General features: G+C 36.7%; 1 pseudogene; it reads right to left on the bottom strand.

Annotated features, from left to right (window-relative positions):
- Positions 1-3,116: 3,116 nt before the first annotated feature.
- Positions 3,117-3,689, bottom strand: LOC136070714 (histone-lysine N-methyltransferase SUVR3-like; annotated as a pseudogene).
- Between the last annotated feature and the right edge of the window lie 8,044 nt (positions 3,690-11,733).

Here is an 11,733-nt window from a genome sequence, read left to right as displayed (position 1 = left end):
GTCAACTAGGGCTGGCATGGCAGATGACGTTTGTAGGTGACGTCAGCAGATGAGCTAGATGATATCAGTAGGATTTCTAGTGGCGTAGAGGAAACTCGCTGAATGTTTATCCGGCGTGTCCGATGAGGATGATTCTGGCAGTGTTGAGTAGATCAATTGATGATCTATACGATGATATGTCTTATATCTTAATCGTAGGTTTAGAGGGACAAATCCAACAAAGGCAGTGGTCTTGGTGGCGGAGAGTGAGCTTCTGGTGACAAAGATTCAACCTAAGGACCTTTGACGGCAGTGGAATAGTCAGGAGAGAGCACCGAAAAGGTTTACCGAATAGAGAAGATAAGGTAGCAGAGAATACCAACAAAGACAAGACTACAAGACAGAAGAAAGTCAGAGCAGTGGCTCTGACACCATAGTAGAAATACTGAATGAATTTATTGTAATTCTTAAGTAATAAAATATACATGAGTGCCTTTACATAGTATGTTGAGTATGTAATATAAGTATGTGTGATATACAAGTAAACAAGGTGGGCCCATTACACGTTAACAAAAATTAATCAATTTAATGGTTTAGGTTAAATATTAAAAATTTATCTAATTTTACTTTATTTAAAATTTTAAATAATGTGATATTTCAGTAAGCTGCTAGAATCTTAGACTTGAAATGAATTCCCTCTCTCTTGATAGGAATAGTGCGTTGATAGGAGTTATAATCTCCCGAATTGGTAAGTGATGATAGTTGGTTGCAATGGTTAGCCTTGCCTGCTGAGCTGGCATTGTATTGAGATTGAAATTTAGGATAATTAGTTAGCCAATACTTGTTATAACAGACTGTAATTGGGAAGGGAATTGTACTATAAGAGGCTATAGCTCATTGCAAAGAGGCACATCATAGATGTTAAGCAAATTGCTCCCTTCCCTTGAAGAACTACTTCAATTCCATAAGAATCTTTGGATTCATATCATCCCTCCATTTTAATGTGATTATATATATATATATTAGACTCATCACACGTGCTTTGCACATGCAATTATATTCTTTTTTATTTATTTATATTTTAGTTTAGTGTTATACTAATATTTAAAAGTGATATATAAATAACCATGTATATATATTTTTTTAAAATAAAGAGGTGAGGTAACGTGGAATATTGTTTAAAAATAAGATAGAGAACCGTAAGGAGTTGAAATTCAATGGGACATTTGAATTTATTGATTAGGATAAGAATTGTGAAAAGTAAAAAATTAAATAAATAAATAAAAAGAGATTTAAACAAAAGAAAGATGATATATGTTAGCGTGGATGGAATGGGGATTTGTGATAACTGTATAGAATTTGGATTACAAAAAATTTGGAATGTTTTAAATAATTAAAAAAAAAAAAAACCAGTAGAGAAATTTCAGGATAAGAATGAGTAGTTTTTACATGAAGTAGTGAGTTTCTTTTTTAATAAGTAATTTTTTTTTAGTAAAGATAATTGAATTATTTGAATACAAATAGATATATATATATATATATATATAAAGGAAGATAGAAATCAGACATTTAAATACAAATGAGTGATGAGAATAACGGTTTTCCCCCTTTTTGTATGTGAGATAGTATTACTCTTTGAACATTTTTTGGAAGAAGTAATTTTGTAATTTTTTTTTTAAAGACAATTGAAGTATTTGAATTCAAATAGATAACAAATGCAGATAGGAATCAGACATTTGAATACAAATGGGTGGTGAGAATAAAGGTTTCTTTTCTTTTCTTTTCTTTTGTACATGAGATAGTATTATTGTTTTACCCTTTTTAGCTTTTTTGTAGCAAAACAAATTAAACTAAAGGGTATGTTATTTTAGAATTTGTATAAGGATATATTGGTACACCAAAAATTAAAGACGAAACAGAGGAATCTTATTAATAGTATAGATATATAGATAAAACTTATGGACAGTACCTTAGGTGTTGTTCCTTAGGTTCCTATTTTAAAATTCTGTCATGTGGTTACGTAACTAAAAACTATACTTTCATCCTATGAGAAAAAAGCGATATGACAGAATCTTAAAAGATAGAATTAAAAGAACAGTACCTACGTATTATACCTAAGTCTTACCATATATATATAAACTTATGTACAATACTTGAAGTGTTGTTCCTTAAGTTCTCCACTTAAGATTGAGCCATGCGACTACTTAATAAAAAAATATACTTTCATCCCATGAGAAAAAATTCACATGGTAAAATTTTAAGAGAGGAACCTAAGGAACAACACCTAAATACTGTAGCTTAGTCTTACTCATATATATATATATATATAGAAAATTTATTTCATTCTTTTCAATTTTTAAAGAAAATGGCTAGGAGAAACCAAGTTTTTACAATAGAGACATTCTGAATTTAAATCTCTCTACTCCAACCATAGTTGTCAAACGTAAATTGTATTGTGAATCAATTTTTGATTTTCTGTATCGCTTATCGTATTATGTATCATAAGATAGACAAACACTTAATAAAATTTATAAAATGTAAATTGATGTCACGAGGAAATATCACCTTTATTTTATTTATAGATACAATATAATTTAAACTTATGACTATAACTTTATGATGATTGCTTTTATCATTAGCTTAAGACGAGAGCTCCTTTTTTGTGTAGACAGAGTTTAAATCTTAAATCTCTTGTTCGATGATAATAGACTCTACCAATTTAGCTAACCGAAAGCCTACTAAAATAACACATTTATAATTGCTTTGAGATAAATAATATCAATTTTTAATACAAACTCCTAAAATATTATTAAATAATAATGCATATTGAAGTTTTAGGCCCCGTTTGGATTAGGCTGTTTTCATCACTCAAACTGAGTTCTCATCACTCAAACTGAAAATTGGCATGGGACCCACTGAAAACCTTGTGTTTGGCTTGATTTTCTCTCCATGTTTTTATAACTCAAACTCAATTTGAGTTGAGCTACAGTGCAGAAAACTGAAAACACCAAATTGGTGTTTTCAGTTTCTGAGTTACATAACTCAGTGGCATTGCTGTAAATATTCGGACTCAGTGGGACCCAGCACTTGTGTGTTGTCCCGTCAGTTCAGAGCTACCGTTGTAAACAACCATAGCATCACCACAACAATCCCAGCGCCACCACAGCACCACCACAACAATCCCAGTGCCGATCCACACAAACCCAGCACTGATCCACACTAACCCAACGCCAATCCACACCACCGAAACACCAACCCAGCACCGATCTCCACCATAACCCAACCCCAACCGAAACACCTCGCTGAGTCAATCGATTCTCACACTCCAACCCACACCCACAACTCGATCCGCACTCGTTCCCTGTATCCAACTCATCCATCTCAGAAAAACAAGGACATCCATCTGGGTCGTCATCGTCACACCTCTCGCAATCACACCCAAACACGCTGTGCCCCAACTCGTCCACCAAACTCACCGGTTCCACACCGAGTCGACTCGCTGAGATGCTAAAACCCAGCGAACCCCATGATTGGCACTAGGGTTGTGAAGAAGAAGGGAAAATCTGTGAAGGGGCGTAGATGAAATGGGCATATGGGTGGTCATCTATAGTGTTGTGGAACGGGATGGGGAGGTTTTCAAAGGATCTGGAAGCGTCGAAGGATCGGCGGAGAGTGGTGGATTTGGAGAGTTGGTTTAGGGATTTGGAGGTTAGAGAAAAAAAAAATCAAACACAAATTGAAGAGGGGCGAAACAGAGAAAGCTGAGAAAGAAATTGAGAAGAGTGGGAAAAAAAATCAAATATAGAGTGAAGAGGGGAGAAACAGAGAAAGAGATAGACAAAAAAAAAAAAAATTGATAGAAAAGATGGAGAGTTAGAGAAAGGTGGGAGGATGCATGGGAAACTAAAGGTGGAAGATTTTTTTTTTTTGTTAATAAGACGCGGGTAGTAATAGTATTGCATGGGGTAGTGGCAGTGGGTGGGGTACACAGTTTTGGAGATAAGTTGTAGAAATATGTAGCTGGAAACTGAGTCAAACAAGAGTTTTGCAATTTTTGAGTAAAAGTGAGGTTTGAGAATTGAGTTATGAGTTTTGGGTTTGAGTCATGAGTTTTGAAAACTGAAAACTGAAAATTGAGTTAGGTCTAAACCAAACGGGCCCTTAGTCTCGCTTTTATTTCCCGAAATCCATAGCGCGTAAAAATAGCAAACTGGAAAAAGAAAACAAAACAAAAGAAGTTGCTGCAGATTGCAAACAGGGGCTACAAATTAGTGAATTTTCCTGAGATGTACACAATGAAAAATTTGCAAGTGATACTGAATCACTGATCACGCAGCAGATGTAAACATGAGATTGAATGAAATTACGATTTGTATAGCATTTAGACTTTTTATCTTTTACAATCAATTCTGAAACAATAAATCTTTTTATCTTGTAGGACTTAAAATTATAATGTTGTAATCAATTTCTTTCAACCTTTACGACTGACTGGTTTAAATTTCCTTGTTGGTAGTGATTATTTACTAATGATTAAAACTATAAATTATTTTCACTATATGAAGTATAATTTTTGTATCTATTCACTATTTTAATATTTTTTGCAGGAAGATGTGAAAATATATTTATTTTATTTCTGTTGTGCCCCTATCATACAAAAGAGAAAGTATATTATTTTGCTGAACCACACATTGTGAGTAAAAAGCGACGTTTAATTAAAAAGTTATTTTATCTATTTTAACATATTATTTTATAATACACATTACATCAGATATTCTATTTTTTTTTACCACGTTCTTTAAATATTCATATTAATTCTTTCTTTCTTCCCTCTTTTCTTTATTTTTTTTGTTCTTTCTTTTGTCCCAACGCAGAGAGAGAGAGAGAGAGAGAGTAATGAAATAAGCAGAAATGCATATCAACATATAGAATTTGTTGTACTTCTGCCAATTTCAGTGTTCAACTAGGTGGAAGATATCTAATTAGTGGTTTTGTTATTTTAATATGTGATTCAGATTCGTGATTTTGAATATAGTCCGGATGCACTAGAGAGTCGGAAATAGGAGTAAGAAAAATTAATGCAAGAACAGGGAAGTTTGAGAAGTTCTATTTTGCAAGTGGTGTTATAACAGTTATGGGGAGGTATTTTTCTTTTTCGTTTTTTTAAATCTTTAATATGTACTAAATTTTATGTGTCCATTACTGTAGTCTACCTGCCTCTTGGTCCTCATTTTTACTCAGATATGAGATATAGTATAACAGAATTTGAATTTGTTTTTAAAAGGTGCACTATATTCATTAATTATTACTATATTAACTCTTTTTGGGGTTATGGATATTGATGAGTCAGAAATTTATGATCGTAATTAATCTAAGATCGTTATTAACCAAGAAAAGACATTACACATTTATTATGCTCATTGATGACAAAGTGTAACGGACAGAGCAACAGTCACAGAGTGAGCTGTGAACTTCAGACAAAGATTTTGTAATGCACTAGCCGTTGAGTATAAATACAACAATTCATAACTCATTAATGAGGCACGTAACTATAAAAAGAGAAGGCAACAAAAGTTAAAGGTTCATACAAAATACTCTACGAAAATCACTCTCCAGTCAATTCTCTCTAAAAATTCTCTCCCTTACTGACTTAAGCATTAGAGGCAGTTTGGGTAACGCCACACCGGCATGTTACTCTTCCACCCAATTCATTTTGCAGGTTTTCCTCCAACAGAGATGACCCAAATTACAGTTTTGTCCATCCACTACGATGAGGAGCTCAACTACTGATTTTTTGCATCATCAGTTTGGCGCCATCTGTGGGGATCGCTAATCATTCAAGCCATCTTTCCCAGTGACAAAAGAATTCCTCGAAGTACGAGATAGAGCCAGAATCTGCACAACAGCCAGAAGCTGTGTAACAGCAACAAATCCAAGCCCTCCTGGCTAACGTGGAAGAGCTGACTTGCTAGAATGAAGAGCTGCAAAAGACAATAGAATCCCAAAACGCAGAATGTCAGTGAACAGTTTGAACGGTTTTTAGACCCCTTAACATAACCGAATTAACCTAGTTAATTAACCAAGTGATTAACTTAGTCAAATTATGTAAATCTAGGTTATTACAATCAAAAATCATATCAAGTATATAGTAGCGAAAAAACAAATAACGCAGAGATATGATGACCTAGGAAACCACATGGTAAAAACCTAGGGAGGATTTAACCTAGCTATCCTCAAGGTAAACTTGAATCCACTATCTTGAAAGAATCAAAGTTCATACAATAAGACTTACAAGCCCCCACGCTCGATTTCTTATTGCTACCCACCAGTAGAACTTACTGACACGATCATGTGCAAACTCCGAGACCACGAACTCCTTCTTTCTTGGATTCTCCAGCAAGTACAAGCACACCCGCTTGTGTATCATTAAGTTCCAATGGCAGCAACTGAGTTGATCATCAAGGGGTAGATAACATATCCTCCTTGAAAACCCTAAGCTTTGTGTAAAGGAAAGCTCCTCTAGATCTCACAAGAGATTTACACAAAACAGCAATATGAGCAACCTCTAAAACGTGGCTAGGGTTTTCCTTATATACCTAGGGCAAAAACATAAAACCCGAAACGTTTTAGAAGTTAGGGCTGAGTTGGAATTTTGTAGAAAAAACGCATCTAACCCGATTTTTGATTGATCGAACCTAAGCTTCGATTGATCGAACTAGGCCGAGAAGCACTATTAAATCTTGCATCATCTTGTTCCAACTTTACATAAATAATACAACTTTGAGCAAGTCTAAAAGACTAAACAACCTGTTTTGATCATGGTTTGTCAACAATACATATTAGAGTTCTAAATACATTAAATCCTAAGTCTTTAGAACCTAATACAGTTGAAACCAAAATGAGGAAGAACAGTCAGAAGACTTGAAAGGCACAGCAATGAAGAAGAATCAAACTCCCAAGCCAACAGGCGAGACCGAACCTCAGGAGAAGATTACTCCAGGATGGAGAATGAGCTTCGCAACATGAGGAAGGAGATGGAAGAATTAAGAAGTGCCATGAAGGATAAAGGCTGGGAGAATTTGGATGGGATGATTCGAAGGACAGACTCACCATTCACCACTAAAGTACTAAATTGTCCCCTCCCATCGAAATTTCATCTCTCACAGCTGGAATCATATAATGGTTCCAAGGATCCCTTTGATCACATTGAATCATTCAAGACACTAATGCTATTGTAAATGACCCCAGATGAGGTGATGTGTAGGGCATTCTCAACGACCTGAAGGGAGTAGCCAAAGTATGGTTCAACAAGACACCCCCAGGAACTATTGCAAATTTTGAACAACTCAGCAAGGGTTTTGTTCATCATTTCATTGGGGGGGGGGGGAGGGCAAAGACACAAGAAGCCAAACAATCATCTTCTCAACATTTAACAAGCAAAAGAAGAATCACTAAGACAATACGTGACTCGATTCAATAAGAAGTTACTATAGGTAGACGAAGCTGAAGATCAAGTCATCAAAAGCCCACCAAAAAGGGTCACGGAATAGCTTCGAATAGCTCAGAAATACATGAATCCAGAAGAAGCAGTGCTTGCAAAAGAAATGAAAGGAAAAAGGAAGAAAGACGAAGGACCAAGTAGCAATCACGATAAGAAGGAGACACAAAGTGTTAGGTAGACTATAGGAAAAAAGAAGGAACTTCCGGATAGGAGGCCAAAGTTCACTAACTTTATTCCTCTAATAAAGCCAATTAAGCAATTCTTGATGCAAATAAAGGACGATCCCTCCCTGCAATGGCTGAAGTCAATCAGTTCTTTAGCAGAAAGAAGAGACAAGAACAAGTACTGTAGATTCCATTAGGACCACAGGCATTCCACCGGCGTGTGTAGACATTTGAAAGACCAGGTGAAGACTTTAATCCGGCAAGGAAAGTTACAGAAGTATATCAGGAAAATGGAGCCCTACATATACCAACGGAAGTACAATAAAGACAGAGATTGAGAAGCAAGAGATAGCAAACCTCCTGCAGGAGAGATAAAGACGATCTCAGGAGGATTAATGGCAGGCAAAACGCTGAAGTCCCTGAAAAAAGCCTATGAGAAAGAAATAAATAGTGTCCATTCACGACTCCCTCCAGTGAAGATGCCAAGGAATGACGAACCTAATATCGTCTTCTCAGAGAGAGATGATCACGACATTAGAAAACCCCATGACGATCCACTGGTAATCATGCTCATAATAGAAGAATTCAACATCTACCAAGTACTTATTGACAACAGAAACTCAGCAGATATCATTTACTTACTTGTGTTTTAGTAAATAAAACTAGACAAGAGAAGGATTAGGCCTTTCACCTCTCCTCTGGTGAGCTTCACTGGGGATAGAATCATCCCTAGGGGCATCATCACTCTAACTATGACTCAGCACAGATTATCAAGGAAATTGATTTCCTTATAGTTAACTGCCCTTCAACATACAACATAATCTTGAGAAGGCCTGCTCTTAACAGGGTAAGAGTAGCAATGTCAATTTCCAACAGCCCATAGGGTAAGAGAAATCAAAGGAGATCAAGTTTTGACAAAAGAGTAATACCAAGCTGCCTTAGCATCTAGGGAGAACCACACATGGGTGATCAATGAACCAAAGTCCATCTTCGAACCGTCAGAAACACCACAAGAAGTTGAGGTCGTCCTAGGAGATTTGTCTAAGGTATTGAAGATAGGATCAACACTCCTAACTCTAGAGAAAGAGAAGATGATTTCCTTCTAGAGGTCAAACCAAGATGTTTTCACCTAGAAACACAAGGATACGCCTGGAATGAATAGGAAGATCATACAGCATCGTCTTAACGTCAACCTAGAGTGCAAACCTGTACAACAGTAGTGGAGAATATTTGCACCAAAGCGCAACAAAGCAATAACTAAAGAAGTAGAGAAGCTACTAGAAGTTAGTTTTATCAGGGAAGTCTTCTACCCAAATTGGCTAGCAAACAAGGTAATGGTAAAAAAGAGCAATGGCAAATGGAGGATGTGCATTGATTTCACAGACCTGAACAAAGCCTACCTAAAGGATAGCTTCCCCTTGCTAAGGATTGATCAACTGGTAGACTCAACTGCTAGGCACAAACTCTTAAGTTTCATGGACGCATTTTCTAGATACAACCAGATCCTCATGGACGAAGAAGATCAAGAGAAAACCTCAATCATCACCAACCAAGGGTTGTACTGCTACAAAGTTATGCCCTTTGAATTGAAGAACGTAGGAGCCACATACCAAAGATTGGTGAGCCGTATGTTCTCTCACCAAATTTGAAGGAATATGAGAGTATACTTAGACGATATGCTGGTGAAAAGCAAGGACGAAGCCAACCACTTGGACGATCTGAAAGAAACCTTTAGCACACTATGTAAGTACAATATGAAATTAAACCTTGCAAAGTGTGTTTTTGTTATTGCTTCAGGGAAATTCTTAGGATTTATGGTGTCCCAACGAGGCATAGAGGAAAATCTAGACAAATAGAGGCAATAATTAAGGTCAAATCACCAAAAACAGTGAAGGAGGTTCAGAGCTTGATAGGAAAGGTCACAGCTCTAAATAGATTCATCTCTAGGGCAATGGACAAGGGCATGCCATTCTTCAAGATCGTGAAAAAGGCCTTTCAATGGATTGACGAATGTGAAGAAGCCCTTGCAAAGTTAAAAGAGTGCTTGATGAAGCCACCATTGCTAAGTCCCTCGGTGATGAGAGAAAAGTTATACCTCTACTTAGTAATGTCTAACACCACAGTAAGTTTGGCACTAATCAGAGAAGTAGAAAATGTCTAGAAGCCAATCTACTATACCAGCTAGGCATTCCAAGGAGCAAAGGTAAATTACCCAAGGATGGAAAAGATAGTTTTTACATTGGTGGTCGCTTCTAAGAAACTCTGTCCTTACTTCCAAGCACACTCTATTGTCGTCATGACAGACCAACCAATAAGAAAGACGATGAACAAGATAGAAGCAGCAAGACGACTCATCCAATGGGCAGTTGAACTGGGCCAATTCAACATTAAATATCGGCCTTAAGTAGCAATCAAATCCCAAGTACTGGCAGACTTCATCGCAGAATTCACCTACCCCTACAAGGAAGAAGAATTCCCCATGGAAATATGGATGGTCCAAACAGATGGGTTTGCCACGAAGAAAGTAGGAGGGGCAGGAGTACTGCTCATATCTCCAGAAAGAGATATATTAAAGTATGCAGTTAGAGTACAATTCTCAGCAACGAGTAATAAGGGTGAGTATGAAGCATTGCTAACAAGATTAAGTCTAGCAAAAGCTCTCGGAGCAAAGAATCTTATGGTCCAAGCTGATTCTCACCTCATAATTGGACAGGCAAAGGGAGATTATGAAGCCAAAGAAGACAGGATGCAGAAGTACCTGAAGATTGTCCAACAACTCTCACAGCACTTTGACAGCCTAGACTTTGTACAAATCCCTAAGGCCAAAATGCAAAAGCTGACTTCCTAGTAAGATTGACCTTGTTAGACAATTACAATGCACCCTCCGAACTATATGTAGAGATAAGGGGGCAACTAAGTACAGAGGGTGAGCAGGTTCTGAAGATAAAAGAACAAGACGAGTGGATGGCTCCCATTGTCCGTTATTTGAAAGAAGGATGGCTCCTAGAAGATAAAACAGAAGCAAGGAAGATATAGACCAGAGCAGCCCGCTTCGAAATTATTGATGATGTACTGTACAGACGAGGTTTGTTAGGTTCTAAAGATTTAGGATTTTATGTATTTAGAACTCTAATGTGTAATGTTGGCAAACCATGATCAAAATAATATGTTTAGTCTTGTTTAGGCTTGCTCAAAGTATGTTCATTTGTAAAACTGGAATCGAGTGATTGCAGATTTATTGGACTAAATCTGTAAGGATCGATCGATCGAAAATTAGACTCGATCGATCGAACCATGTACAGATTTATTTTTCTACAGAGTTCCAGTTCAGCCCAAACTCTATTTAAACGTCCTAGGGTTCAAGTAAAATACTCCTATATATAAGGAAAACCCTAGAACGTTTTTGTGGCTTTTGAGAGGGAGAGAGATTAGAGTGCCTCTTGTGCCTCCTTTTATTTTTAGGGTTTTGTACCCAAACCTTTCTAAGTCCTTGTTGCTCATATTACTGTTTATGTGAATCTCTTGTGAGATCTTTGAGGAGCTTTCCTTCACATAAACTTAGGGTTTCAAGGTAGAGGTATTATCTACATCTTGATGATCAACAAGGTTGCTACCATTGAAGTTTAAAGAATATCAAGCGTGGGTGCTTGTAGCTGATTGAAGAATTCAAGAAAGAAGGAGTCCGTAGATTCGGAGTTTGCACGTGGTCGTGTCAGTAAGTTCTACTGGTGGGTAGCATTAGGAAGTCAAGCGGGGAGCTTGTAGTCCTTTTGTATGAACTTCGATTCTTTCATAGTGGATTCAGGTTTGCCTTGAGGATCGATGGGTCAAATCCTTCCCAGGTTTTTACCATGTGGTTTCCTTGGTGATCATATCATTGTGTCTTTTATTATTTCGCTGCTTTATTATTTTGATATGATTATTTGATTGCTTTAACCTAGAATTGCATAATTTGACTAAGTAACATTTAACCTAGAATTGTATAATTTGACTTAGTAACAACTTGGCTAATTAATCTAGACTAACCAATCTGGTTGTTCTAAGGGGTCTAAAACCGTTCAAGTGGTATCAGAGCGGGTAGCTCTTCTGTTT

Source organism: Quercus suber, unplaced genomic scaffold (genome assembly GCF_002906115.3).
Source record: "Quercus suber isolate HL8 unplaced genomic scaffold, Cork oak 2.0 scaffold_255, whole genome shotgun sequence".
In the NCBI taxonomy this organism is placed as follows: domain Eukaryota; kingdom Viridiplantae; phylum Streptophyta; class Magnoliopsida; order Fagales; family Fagaceae; genus Quercus; species Quercus suber.
Note: the sequence above shows the minus strand (reverse complement) of the source record. Positions and strands in the feature narration are given on the sequence as shown.